The sequence below is a fragment of the Chlamydotis macqueenii genome, chromosome 13, assembly GCF_036417535.1.
Source record: "Chlamydotis macqueenii isolate bChlMac1 chromosome 13, bChlMac1.mat, whole genome shotgun sequence".
In the NCBI taxonomy this organism is placed as follows: domain Eukaryota; kingdom Metazoa; phylum Chordata; class Aves; order Otidiformes; family Otididae; genus Chlamydotis; species Chlamydotis macqueenii.
Genome location: NC_141568.1, coordinates 5,008,817 through 5,023,843, shown reverse-complemented (window position 1 = coordinate 5,023,843; position 15,027 = coordinate 5,008,817).

Below are 15,027 nucleotides of genomic sequence, written 5' to 3'. Positions count from 1 at the left end.
TATCGTGGCAAATGATACCCTGCATCACCTCAAATGCGGCAGCAGCGTGCGACCCCAGCGGAAACCCTCCGGTTGCCTGTCTGCACGCTGAGGTGCTGCTCTGGCTTTTATTTTACACGTTGGCGTTTGGGTCTTGGTCAACCTGTTGTTATTTCAGAAAAAGAAAAAAAAAAAGAACCACCAATTTGTCTAAAAGAGAAACATCCGCTGGCATGCGAGACGCTGCTGGCGTTCAGGCTTGGGGGACCGCGATCAGTCGGGCTCTGAGTCGTGCCGCTGCCGGCTGCGGAGACGGAAAGCAAAAGCTGGGCAGCGGCACGGCACGGCACAACCGCCGAATCCTGCACGGCACGGAGCTGCGGGTGACCCCCACCAAGGGTGTGCTGCGGCAGCTGCCGAGCGGGTGCCCGAGGGTGCGCAAAGCCTCGCGCCGCTTTGATTTTGGAGGAGAAAAGATGTGATTTACTGGGAGGCAGATCTACAGTTTGAGGAAAGCCCAACCCATTGCTTGAACTCGAAAAGATTCTCTAAAAAAATCCACCAATTTTGCAGTGAAATTATTCAGTTTTATTATGCGGCTGCAGTAGGAGCAAAGGTGATTAACTAATAGCAAATCTCTGGAGAACATGAAGGATTTTTTTAGGCCTGAATTTTCAAGACTAATTATCAAATTATTGATATTCTTTCAAAATAATTATGAATTTTACACAGTACCAGATCTCCACTCCTCGATTTCTGGTCACAAGAGAGGAGTGTAGTCAAGGGGAAGTGACTCACGGCTGCCTGTGGTTGAAATTAATGAGATATTTATCTGGAAATATTCCTGTTAGCGGCTTTTCTTTGTAGTCTGAGTCGGGATGACAGCATGGAAATCGTTGCTGAGGACAGCGGTGCCCTGCTCTGATGGGCAGGGACTGGAGGATGAGCTCTGGAAGCGTAGGATCAGCTGAGTGATGGGGTTTTAAGGCCAAAATCCCCCATTCTGGATGCTCAGGTGGGCAGAAAGGAGAACGCAGCCCCGTTTTGCTCCCTGTTTCCCATGATAACCCCATAAACGGGAGAGGATGGAGAAAGGAGATGACGAGGGAAAAAAAAAAAGAAATCAGCTGTGGGACTTTGGGATAGGACTTTTTTTTTTTTTTTTTCTTCACATGCCACAGAAAGCTGTTTCACATCCTGTCTTCTCTTTTCTGTTAAGCAAGAGCTTTAAATACACATGGAAGAGAAATTCTCCCTCTGCCTGCGCCTGGAGTTACCCAGCCTGTCACCTTCCCGGAGAGAAGCAGCAGCGACTGTGCCAGCAGAAAGCTGTGTTTTCTGAGCTGCTCCAAAGGCCTGCCCTGCCTGCCAGATTATTGATCAAGAGGAAACGTCGGCGTTTCAGAAGCTTCCCCGAAAAGGCACTGAGCCTGCTCGGCTCCTGTGCGTCACTGGGGCTGTTTTTATCCGTGGATTTTCCGGCACGTTTAGCAGAGCCGGGTCGCCCAGGAGGGACCCTGGCAGAATCTCCCCGCTGAGTGACTCACGCTCACACATCATGGGAATACAGGCTGGCTTCAGCATACTGCACTTTTCAACTCTGATTCATGTCACCCCAGGAGAGCCAATACGGCAACTCCGCGCGCGTCTTGGCTGTGACGAGTCGCCTTCCCGCTGAAAAGGTGTCGGGGCAAATAACACTGCCAGTGAACAGTGTCACCTATAACAGCCAGCAATTTCAGAAATAGGGCAAAACGTCTCTTTGCATGTTTGTACGCCGTGAGTCTCCCCACAGCCCAGGATACCTGCACCTCGCACTGTTGCAGGAGGTCTCTGCTAAACCAGAGGTGCTGGGCTAATTTCAGCGAGCTTTGTAGCAGGTTTGCTAAAGCCTGGGGACATTTATTAGTAATCTGGGGTTGTCACTTTTCAGACAGATCCTTTCTCCTCAGGTCACTTCAGAAAGGTGATTCAAAAAAGCAGAGAGCCTCATTTGTCTGGATGATTCCCAAAAGCAGGGTAAGCCAGGTCACTGCTGCAGAAGGCATTGCTTTATATCTATGTGTTAGCACCACAGAGAAAAAATCGGGAGCAGATATTTTAAAATGGGATCTAAATGAATTACATATCTGAAATCAGCTGTTTGGGGGAAAACTCCAGCTGTCATTGCTGGTACCTGAATGGTGGTGAGTCACCGAATTACATCCTTGGGTCGGGGAAGGGGTAGCTGGGTCACTAGATGCCTAGTTGCCTGTTAAACCAGTGAAGCAATTCAGCTAGAAAGCCTCGTGTACAGGGCAGGTGATTTCTTCAGAATAACTTCGCTGCCATCCCGGCTTGCTTGTGGCTTTGGCCAAGAAAGCCCAAGGAAAGCACCCGGGTGCTCCTTGCATCTCTGGCTCAGGCTCCGCAGGCGGCGATGGCAGGCGGCAGCAGCGGGCAGCCCCTGCCCCACGTTCGCTCTCGCAGCCCCCACTGGCACCTGACGCTGCAAACCCAGTGACTCAGCAGGAATATCTCTGCAGAAATCATCAACAGAAGGATGCCTGAGACGTTTACTGATAGCAGATCACGATTTGTGCTTTTTATTTAGCCTGATCTGTCGTTAGCACCACCGCGTAGGTACCGGTCTGTTCCTGGAGGAAGCTGGATTACAGGTGGTGTTTCTGATCCCAGGCTGCTGATGTAAGTGCCGTATGTGTTCTGATGCAGGTCAGCCAAACAGAGGGGCAACAGCTATGGAATAAGCACTAAATGAATTGGGTCCTTAATTCCCAGTGAATGCCAGCTCCTCCGGTTCTTTGCTCCCTTGGGCTTCAATAAAAATCCCAGTCTTATCCTCAGACCTGCAAGAGAGAAACACCCATGGCAGCGTCCTTAGCACACGCTATGCCACCTCTTACATTGCTGTAACGTTGCCTTTCTTTCAAAAGAAAGCACGAACCCCCTTCCTTTGATTACATGTTCTGTTCTTTCCTCCAGGCTCGTCAACATGCAGCACAGAGATTGCCTAATCTGTTCTCGTTATTTAATTACGTGACTACGGTACGCTGCTCTGGCTTCTGTCCACAACCCGTCACAACCGGCACCGCATTCCTGCCCAGCCTCCCAGTCCTTCAAACCCCGGTGGGGAAGGGAAGCGTGTCCTCACACCTCTGCCTATCGGGTGCTGCGAGTGTTTAGCGAACACCGGAGTAAGGACAGGACCTGGACCCAGCTGAGGGCTCGGTGAGCGAACTGCTGGGTCCCCAGCACCCAGGCCCGTGGCCCCAGGCCCTCGAGCAGGAGGCAGGTGGAGGCATTGGGTGTCCACACCCTCCTCAGCATGCCCGCTCCCCGGGTGCGCAAGCTGGGATTTGCGCGCTGACGTCCTCGTTGTGCTCCCGGTAATCCTCCCGGCCCCGGGGTGCGGGCCGGGCCGGGCTCCGCAGCGCGCTGGGGCTGGGTCCCTCTGCGGTGGGCCGGCCGCTCCTGTGGGAGCCGAGCTCCAGACCTTGCACAAGTCCTCCCTGGCCAGCGAACCTCTGCTGCCATAAGGGCAGAGCCGTGGCCTGCGTCTGTCTGGGGGCGGTGTCTTAATCCGGCCACTTAAAAAAACAACTTAAAAGTCTTTCTTCTGGTAAAATGCTGTTCAAGGAAGGAGAGAGGAGCCCAGCTGTATGGCTCAGTGACATGGATGAAAGCTGAGCTTCAGTGATGAAGGCAGGCTGAGAGAGTTGGGGCTGTTCAGCCTGGAGAAGAGGAGGCTCCAGGGAGACCTGAGAGCGGTCTTCTAGTACCTAATGGGGGCCTACAAGAAGGATGGGGAGAGGCTGTTCAGTAGGGCCTGTTGTGATAGGACGAGGGGTAATGGTTTTAAAATAGAGGGGGGTAGATTTAGATTGGATATTCGGAAATTTTTTTCTACACTGAGAGCTGTAGAACAGTGGCACAAGTTGCCCAGAGGGGTGGTTGATGCCCCATCCCTGGAAACGTTCAAGGCCAGGTTGGATGAGGCTCTGAGCAACCTGATCTGGTCGGGGATGTCCCTGCTCCTTGCAGGAGGGTTGGACTAGATGACCTTTGAAGGTCCCTTCCAACCCTAACCATTCTATGATTCTATGATTCTCTGATATTACACCAGATGAATTTATCCTCTCAGCCTTAGTCAAACCCTCTGCATACCCGGTCCCTAAATCTTTGTCTATGTTGTCTTGTTATTTATTCTGTCTCCCTCACAGAGCTATTAAAGCCCTGGAGTTAGGAACATAAATGTCTCTCCAAGACAGAGTCCATGCCCTCTGCTATTGACAGTTTCCTCACATGTGGCCCTCAGCAGCACAGTTGTGTGAAATAAGAAGAAGAACTTGTTCCCCCCTGGCTTAAGCCTTGAGACACATGGTGCTTTTCTTCCTCTGCCACTCACGAGGAAATGGGTTGCCATCAAGGTCTTCTGCATACGGTTGGTGTAGCTCTTGGAGATGGTCCCTGGCAGTGGGATGGAGGTGTGACAGGGGCTTAGAAAGAGCCACTTGGATCAAGAGCCTTGCACATGCACTTCGGTCCTAACAATTTTCATCTGTGAACACCTGCAGAGGCATAGAGTGATGTATCCTGCACTAAGTCAGTCCCGTTTGCATCTCAGCAGCTTTGCGTTGACGGTAACATGGACCTTCTGGGGCTCCTGTGTTAGGGCTGACTTCTTCCAGTAGCAGGGCCAAAACAAATGGGAGAGCTTTGAAAAGAAGGGATTTCAACTGGAATTTGAGGGTTGCGTTTCTTAGGCTTTGGGCATCCCCACCTAAATTCATGGGGTGGCGAAGGATGAAGCACCCATTTTCCTCTGCTTTCATTTCATTTCACTTGCTTTGTTTGGGCCCCATCACAGCGGTTCTCGGTCCTAGGCCCAGCACTTAGCAGCAATAGCACAGGAATTTATTTCAGCAGAAGCAGACAATTCCCTAAATTATTAATGTTAATAACGGACAAACCACAGGACAGAAGCAAAAATACACAGCAGAAAGAGCTGAAGAAAAGCAAGAGGACAGCAGATGGAACCATCAGGGCCATGAGAGACAGAACTAGGATGGGGAGAGATGTCCCAGGTGACCCGGACCAAGACAGAGCACAAGCAAAGAAGGTTTGGAGCAAATCCAAAAGCAAAGTGCACCCCTTGGAGAGGTTCCCCAGCGCTGTGGGTACCTGTGCTGTTACCCACCAGGGTTTTATAACCAGCAGCAAGCAGCTCAGACGCAGAAATTCCTACATGGCGAAAGGCGTGTGCCCCAGGCCTGCCGGGGGGGCAGGGGACCTTACGGTGTTGTCCCCATTCCCTGCGTGGAGGTGGCCCTCGAGGCTGCCCGGTCTGTGTGATGCTGGGACGCTCGCTGGCAGCCTGCCTGGCGCGTCCTAGTTGTGTTTCTCAGAACCCCTCCGTGTTTTCAGCTGATTTGCTTTGACATCAGCAGCCGGCAAGAAGTTCTCTGTGTCGGGGCGCGTGGGAGTGCTATGTGACACCTTAATCATGCTAAACAGGAACACACATTCAGATTTCCTCGGCGTTTCAAAGAAATGTGATTTCCTTTGTGCTGCAAAGAAAGAGTTGACTTGATTGCGACTCTCTGTGGAGATCAGCTCCGGTGCCTTTGAATTAGGGTGCCAGGATCTCATTCTGGGAGAAAAGGGGAGAGAAAACACACCAGGCTTTCTAGCTGCAACCATCAGGGTTAAGTTTCTTGCTGGTAAGTTGGGGTGGTTTTGAGGAGAGCTGTTTAATTTAATTGGCTAATGTATGAAGAAATCAGATTTTGTTCAAAAATAATTTAAAAAAATCTCTATAGAATCGAAGTATCGGCAAACACCATACTAAATCCCAACTTTTGAAATAGTTGTTAGTCCACGACACACAGGCATTAGAAACTAATTCAAAATCCAAAAGAGTGATGAAGTTGTTAATTTATTTCTCCTAGCCATATGGGTGATAAATGTTTAAAATCTCAGTGAAAACCCAGCTGGCGATGGTTGGGTATAGATTTAGCCGAGCATTCCCTGACCCAGATGAGACAAAACAACGGCAGGGAAGAGTTGTGAGAAACCTGCTAGCACAGGGCTGGGCGATGAGTGATACGTGACGGATGGTGGGATTTCATAGCCAGTGTGATCTGCGATACGCGGCAAGGCCGCTGGAAAAGCTGCATGTGCTGGTGTGCTCATCCTGCTGAGAGCCTCCCGCGCTCAGCCTTGCTCATCCAGAGGCACAGGGCTGCTTGGATGCTCAGCCTCAAAATGCCTTTCATTTTTTTGTGATTTATGAGATCATATTAAAAACTCTGCGTTTGGTAAATGACCTTGCATAGTAATATGAAAAACTCCTGCTGGATCCGATAAGGAAGTCTGAGTGATTATGCTCCATTTACAAAATGGCTGTGTTCCCACTAGATAGGTACCCAAAACGTACGTCTGAAATGGGGCAGCATCCAGCAACCTCTGTCCTGGGGCAGTAAGGTTTTCCATGGGATCACCAGACATGTGATAATTGTTGCTGCCCAGCAGTTTTATTTTTCAGCACCAAATTAACTACTGCCTACCCTGCACACACAGCGTGCAAAATAAGTAGGTCACTCAAGACAGCACGCTTCTGCGTGTTCCCAGTCCGGCAGCTTCTCCAGAGAAGGGGTTACCTCCACTGCCACAACGCTCCTACCTGAGCCGCCTCTTCAAAAGAGCAGCGACCGCGTTCTTCTCCCCGGTGCAACGTGAGGGTGCTTTGCCTTTTCCAAGTGGACTGCTCCGAGACAGGGAATGTCCCCTTCCATCTCCAGTGGCAATGATCTTCCTATCTCAATTGAGAGCTAATGATAAGCTCGCCTTGCTCTTTCAATTGAGGGCTGGACTTCCAGTCTCAGAGTGGGAAATGATGTCTCTGCTGCAAGGGGAAGCTGAACGGAGGATGAACTTCTCCTCTTGTGCCTCGATCTGCTGTTCCTCTGCGATGCTGTGAAAGCCAGGTGCTGCCCAGGCTGGGTCCTGCTCCCTATGGCTGCCAAGGGCCCCTGGGGTGCACAGTGATGGCCGGGACTTGGGGACAACAGGAGAGTCCCCACGGAGATGGCCCAGGAGCTGGCTGCTGGCAGAGCTTGTCCTGTGAGCCTCTTAAGAGGAGTTCAGCGTTAGATGGACAACGTTGGACGTTTGTCCACGATGAGCTGCTCTTTCCCACGGTGCCCAGGCGTTCTCCTTTGCCTGGCTCAGGAGGATTAAAGCAGTTTGCACGATCTGTTCTTTGCACCCAACCACCCCATGATTTGTGCTCTGAATCCTGCCTGCTGGGCTGGGGTTAACTAGCCTGGTCGTCTGCTGGAACGCAGACCCGGCCAGGAGCTTTCCACAGCTCCCTCGCAGCTGCGTTGCCACCCAGTCCCACAGCCAAAGGGGCTTTCTGTCACCTCCTGCCCTTCCCTTAGTCAAGCTCTCCAAGTTGTGGCCCGTACGGCAGGAGGCAGAGCCGCGACGGCACGTTTCAGCACAATTGCAAACAGCTAAGTGTTTTTATTCCCTCAGCTAGAATACATCTACTTGCATCTTTATATGGATTGAACAGCAGCGCGCCCGTCACCGCTCTTTCTCACGTGGGGCTGTCCCACTATGCGTTCCTCAGGGCCTGGGGATCGATGTGATCGATGGCATTGTGGAGCGGCGGTTAAGCAGTCACACCAAACTACCTGTGCTAAAATACAGTGCGGGGAATGGTAGCTAAGCTCCGCTTAGATCACTGCAGATGTGTTATTTTGGGAGAGCATTCATACTGCGCAGTCCTTATTCAGGCAAAATTGCAATTGACGTCACTTTTTCCATAATGTTGCTTTTATTTGAAATCATATCTATACATCTTGTACAAATCAAACTAATAATAAGCATTTCCATGGCAGACTCTACTTATGGATTAATTTTGGAATTTAGTTTATAGACTTCATTTGACTTCAGTGGGATTTATGTCCCTAAAAGGACTGCAGCAACAGAGGACAAATGCTAGAAAGTGGATTTTGTCTATAATTCAACATATTTGTTTGTGGAACCCTGCACAATGTTCTAATCTTCCATCTGAAAACTGCCTTGTCACCTTTTGATTTACAGCATTTTCCTTTGCTTCTCCTCTCTACGACTGGGTTGGTATTTCTTACAAGGCAGGTATTGTCACATCTCTTTCTTCAAACATATAATAACCACCTTTTGTATCGAGCAGGCATATAAATTACTCGGCTTATATGACAGAACAGAAAATAAAGAGTTGAGTATCTGGCAGAGATGCCAAAGAGTGATGTTATTATAACCTTACTCTGAAAGATTTGCCAATAGAAAGGTATATATCAGTGAAGTCACCGACGACAATATTTCCTTTACCGCAGCAAATATTAGAAAACATTATTTATGATGTATTTCCAGACAAGCCGCACCTCTCTTACCAGGATGTTCGAGTTGTCCTCGCGCACAACAGATGGGATTTCTAGCTTAACCAGAGCCCAGCACTGAAAGTCATACAGTCACAGGGTTTACCCCATCAGTATCACAGCCTTATTTTTCAGACCTACTTGGGGATTTTTCCAAGATGGTTGGTTCTAAGTGGTGAATGGTGGTCCTGCAAAATGTGAATCTTGCAGGTTTTCCTTCATGAAAATTATACCAGGAATAGAATAGCCATTTCAAGTTGGAGCGGTCCAAATGAAGCCAAAGCACTGCTCAGCTTGGGGCAGTTCCAAACATCCACCCACCCTTGCTCATGCTGCCATCAGATGTCTGGGTTTCGTGTTCAGATGCTTTGTCCCACCAGTTTCTGTGAACAGACTTGGTTTCCCAAGGCACCTGCAGTCATCTTCTAGGTGGAGCAATGCAATCCACGCCGGCAGCCAGGAAACACAGTGTCCCTTGGGCACAGTGGTAAAAGGAAGCACAGTGTAGCCTTGTAGGAAAAGCTGAAGATTTCAGTTTACAGGGGAAAAGAAGATTAAGAAGGTCAAGAGGCAGCTTAGAGAAAAGGACCCGTAGCTGCCTCTCCATGTTGGGGTTTATCCACCCAAACTCGTACGGCCCTCGTTAAGCCTTAAAATAAAGTGGCTTTTCCAAGGGCAATCAGGACAGCACAACACAGCCACTAAAGCAGAAACTCAACCATTATCTCATCAGCACCCTCCTCGGTGCCTGACTGCATCCTGAGGAAACCCCGTTGCGCTGTGACTGGTGGGAACGGCTCGGTATGGGCTCAGTATCACCTGTAGCACCCGATCAATAACGAGCAGCATCAGCAGCAGTGCTTTCTGCTTGATTTATCAGTGCTTGTAAGCCATCAGCTGACTTTGGATGGAGGCTCAGGATCAACCTGGCTGAAATGGGGGGGAAAGTGGGGGGAAGCTAAAAGCCCTTGGTAGTGGTTTAGTCACGGTTGGGATTTGGTGTACGGCTCCACCTCATGGCAACTGCACAAATATGCAAGGAAAGAATTAGAGCTGTGGCTTGGCCTCATGGGGTGGTGAATGACATCGTTTCCTTCCTCGTAAAATGATCGCTGAGCGTAACCAAGTCGGACAGACTTCACCGAGACGCTGGAAATCAGGGTCAGGTGCAGGCAATCTTGGTGTTGGGCTTTTTCTACTCAAGACAGGAAAGTCGCACGCGGGTTTGGCCGCTCTGTATCATTTCCCCTCTCTGCGTTATCTGTGGGGTGAGTAGTGCTGCCTACCAGGAGGGCCAACCATTATCCTACTCTGTTTTTGTGTATTTATCAATATTTCTTTACAAATTATTTGGCAGGCTGAAAATTTGCAGGCCTGGTGTCTGCTTTGGAGAAACCTGCTGCTAAAGTAACTAGTTGTTCATGGACATGGGGTGAGAGGGATGAGAACATTCATCTGTTCTCAAACAGGCTTTCAAACATTATTATTTTGCTTTTCAATCGCTTTTGTGCTCAGGAATGGGACATTTGCCGGCCTAAGGAACAGCTGTACTTTCTGTGTGTTTCTTGCTGTTCCTATCAGAATTAAACCAAAACCACTAAAAGTTTAAAATGTCGTGGCCTCCGCAGAGATTGATCCGTCTGATTCTCCAGACAGCCCCTCACGCCTCCCCATCCCATGAGATGCCCAGCACAGATCGCAGGAGCCCCCCCAGCAGCCAGGAGGGAGGCGAGGCAGGGGCCAGGCTGGGACCCCCGGCCAGGGCCACCCCCGTCCCCGCAGAGCCCGGCGCAGCCGCCCCCCGTTCCGCGATCTCTGCTGCCCTCGCCTGGCCCGTCTGGGAAAGAAAATGAGCCTGGTTCGGCAAATTGAAAGGCATGGTTTGAACCTGCCATCTTTCACTTGTGAACGTTAATGCAGCCTCGCAGGCAGCGCTGCAAGGGCTGGTGCAGCCCTTTCCGCAGCGATAACACTGACAAGTGGTCGGCGCTGGACTGCGGCACATTCAAGCCGTGTTTAGTAATAAATCTGAGTTTCTGTGAGAAAAGTCTTCAAATACACACCTACCAAACCAGCCTGTCAATCTGCGCTTGCCCAGGCAGGCAGTCATTGTCTGCTCTTTGGTAAGCGTTTTTTGTTTTTTTTTTTCTTTATAATGTCATTGTGCTCTTCACTAATGCTCTCCATCCAAAGTCATCAGGAAGCTAATCAGCTAGACCGTCCAAGAGCAAATCATTACCAAGGAGAACATTACTCGTCCTGAAGACCAAACACAGCCTGGAGCCCTGCTTTGAGTAGACATAAAGGAAGGATGTTCCAACCTGATGGTAATAGTGAAAATTTGGTTTGCATTAGGGTCTTCTTTCTGCTGTTACTAGTAAACATTGTATTTTGTGCAAGTATCAAATTATAGATCTCACTATCAGGAAACTCTGAATTCAGTCTGCTTCTCAGCGATGAGAAACTCTGGTACTCTGAGTGTGGTCAGTACAGCATCCCGCATCCATTTCTAGTTATACATTAGTAGACCCGTGCTTTCACTTCATTTAAGCTTAATTTTAGTGCAAGGTGGTCCTTACTGTTCACCTCCCTGTTGTTAATCCCAAGATAATATTTGCAATACGATGCACAACTCCGTGTGTGCTCTTAAGGTAATTACTAAAACCAAAGAAAGCTCGTTGTACAGGGGCCAGTAACGTACAGCATGCAAAGCACCAGACCCGCCGCATCGTAGGACGTGTGCCGTATTCAAGTAGAGGTCACGTGCAAGAGCAGATCTGAAAAGTTAAGCTGCTAAACTGGCCTGTCTCTGGGAGAAAGTCAAGCTGGCAGACTAAACCAGCTGAGCTCATAGCTCAGTTGGTCTTTAATCCATCTTTGTTGTAAACTATCTAGAAAGAGATCACTGGGCACTAAGTAGCCTGTGTGGGTGAGTCAAACAATAACCTGAGGAAAATCCCTGAGAAAGTAAAGATTTTGAAGCCTAAAAGCTACTGTAATGGCATAGTTGTATAAAAACTGCGAGAAAGAAGAAAGGCAGCCCTCTTTTCTGGGTGCCAGGCAAACAAAACACGGCTGCTGTTACTTGGGGTTGGTTCCTTGATGTGTGTTTGTGCTGACGCAGCACCCATGGGAAGAGGAGATGTAACTGGTGAAGGTGGGATGAAAGCGTTTGGTCGTGTTGTGCAATTTCATTTCTATGGATGGATGAAGGGCTGAGGTACAGACAGAGCTCCTCTTCTGGCTGTTGTAAGCTCTTAGAGCTGTCAGAGAGCTGGAGCAGACCTTGTGCTGGTGGGTGGGGTGGCTGCAGGTGCCTTTGCGACGCAGTTAGATTTAGCTGCTCAGTTATGTTTCCCCTTTGAAACAGATTGGTCAGAAAGATCCAGGGAGCCTGCAGGATGAAGAAAGGCATTTAGGAGCCAAGCCAGGAACTTGTACGCTTCTGCTGAGGTAGCAACACTTCTACTGAACGAATCCCAAACAGAAAGCCTGCTAATACTGGATGTAGGCAGCAAGTGGCATTGTGGTACCACAGAAGAAGCAAAAAACCGAGCTGGTGAGACACAGTAGAGAGGCAGAGGAGAGGCTGAGGAGGGGCAAGTCTCAGGATGGGGATCCTACCTGTGTTTCAGTGTCCTGTTTGTATGCCCAAGCACAACAAGCCGTAAACGCTGCAGCTTACGGAAATAGTCATTTGCGAGCGGAGCTTCTGTGGCTCCTTCCTCTCTACCCTGCAGTTCCCGGTGATAAGAAAAGCAGCCGTGCCTCTCCTCTCCCCCTGTGAACTGATGGGCCTTCTTCAAAATGCACATAAATAACAGATCCTGATGATGGAAACACCCGGTGCTTTTGGACTCGTTGAGCCAGTACTGGTTTATCATTAAAAGGGAGGGTGGCATAGATGGCACCAGAAGAAAGGGCATGAATCCTGGTATCTGTAACAAAACAAGTGTCAGAGTGCTCACCAATCGCGTAGGTGATACTTTAATCTCCTGGGAGAGGAGAACTTAAGGGGTCTGATTAATACAAAGATGCTCACTGGTGTTTCTGGGTCACTGGCTTGAAACCACGGCAGCCGGGGGCTCACGGAAGGCTTGCGGGTTTATCACCGTAACTCAGCGCTAGGCAGGAGGAGCGGAGCTGGAGCTGGAGCTGGAACAAGTCTGCTGACTGAGGCTTACAGTCCACACGCCGTAGCCTTCAGCTTGAGGAAATGCAACAGAAGGGACATAGCAAAGTAATGTGACATATATGAATAGCAATATTACTTTGGCAGTCTCCTCCTGTGTGATATTCTCAGAGGCAGCACCTATAAATCATCTGCTCTGTTATGTTTTATTATCTGTAAGTACATGATAGGGCCAGTATTGTTTTAAAATTCAATTTATCAAGGTAATTTCAAACCTCAGTGCTGTAATATTGACTTTCTTTTTATTACATAATCCTTTGCCTTCAGGAAACCAGTATAGAAGATGTTAAAGTTGCCATAAACAACCAATGTTTTTAAATATTTTTTTTTTTTTTTTGCCAACATGATTCTATCATATGGTGGCTGAGAAAACAGAAATATAAATAAGTATAGCTAGCGTATTGGCCTCAGAATTACAGATCGTTATTTCAGTGTTACACTCATGCAGATTTAGTTTCTAAATACAGCAACATAGTTTTGTCAGCATAGACTCCATTCCGGGAGTAAAATAACAGCGATGTTAATTGTAATGATAATGCCAGCATTAGTGGTGATGCCTTGCTGATAAACACTGTGCTCACAAATACTGCCCTGCTGTGCTCCTGAGGCAAGAAGATCTCAGCGAAGAGAAGTATCCTCCTCTGCATTCTACAGCTGGGGAAACTGAGGCGCGGAGTGGCTTGCCCAAAGTCAGCAAGGAGCAGTTGTAGAGCTGGGGAGAGAGGAGCGCGGCTGCGATCCCAGCAGGAAGTCTCTGCCCCGACATGCAAAACCTGTGCTGTGCAGACCGTCTGCACCCACGCAGGGGCTCTGGCGAGGCGACTGGGAAGACCACCTTGCAATGAGATGTTTCGAGTCCCTTGAAAAAGCCTGATGGCCTTTTTGAGTGCTGCTGCTGTCTCAGGATGCCTATGCAGCGCTTCCTGCAGAAAGCTGTCCCTGTCCTCTTCGCCATATCCACCTCCATCATATTTGCTGTCCAAACAATTTGAGGTCAAATACGGAAAGAAAATGAACTGCCAGCTGCTTTCCACAGGGTTCACCGGTTTCTCCGGGATGCTTTGCAAGAGCTGTGTCTGGCCCTTCTCTGACTTCCGCCCGCAGCGGTACGAACGAGCCACCACTGTTCTGTGTGAGTATAAACGTCCCGACAGCGGTCACACAAGGCAGCACATCAGCCGATGGCGTTTGAAATGTGATCTGATGCTACAAAACCACAGCACAGCCTCAGTTATGTCCCTGGTTTTATTACTACAAGGCCCCGCGGCAAACCCTACAGAAACAAAAAGTGCCTGTGTTTGGGATTTTAGGGTATTTTTTTGAACAAGTTGTTGCAAATCAGCTGCTAAAATGTGTCTAATTTCTTAAAAAAAGATCATTTCCTGTTAAATTAACTAGGATTGTCACCCTGCCTGGGCTTTCTTCTCCTTCTGCAGTACCCCAGCACTTCTGTAGAAGCACGACCATTTTTTCCTTGTCTTTTCTCAACTAAAACACGTCCAGAAAGACTGCTGGTCTTCTGCACTTCGAGCAAAGAGTAATTAGAAAACAACTTTATTATGCGGGTAGAACCAGCCAATCCCCCAAACATTCCTCTTTCCCTTGAACAGTAGACATGTAAAGAGGGCAGGGTTAAGCCAGCGTGACTCAGGAGCTCCACACACGCTGAGGAGCAATTGCAGCTTGTTTTATCCTCAGCTGATCTAAATTTTTCTGCGGAGCCTGATTTTTGATAGAATGATTAAACACCGTTTTTGATCAGGCCTGGGAAGGCAGCAAATTTATGCTCAGCACACCCATAAATGAAGCCATGATGTTCGAAGATCTAAAAAGATTTGTAAAAGGAACGTCAGCAAGAAATGGCATTTCCAAGGCAGCTCTACTCCCAACTTTTCTGCTTGAGTATTTCAACAGAAATTATCAGTGTGGTTTTTTTAAAAAATAAACATGGAGGTTTTCACAGAACTTGGTCATTCTTGTATTTGCAAAATGCTTCTTTTCTTAGTGAATCATTGACGAATTGCTTAATCTATTTTTTTTTTTTTTTTTTTTTTTTTGCAAATCAACGGTGGTTTAAGTTATTCATAGATGTCTTGGCACAATAGATTTTTCCTTCTCTCTTTCTCATGACAAGAATCAATCATTCACTGGCTGGGTGGATTTTTCATTAACAAATTTCAAAGCACACAATGCTTTGCTTAATTACAGGGTCACTGTTTTCAGGTTCCTCATCGGAGGACCGCTGTAACTAACGGGTAACGGGCTGATGGAATTCCAGGTATTTCAGCCAGCTACGCACAGCATAGCTGTGAGCTTCTGAGTGGTTTTGCTGCATTATTTTTTCATGAACATTTACAGCAGTGAAGATTATCAGCTAGCTTACTGCTAATAAGCAATGATCACGAAAGGCTGAATTAAAAGATGTTTTCT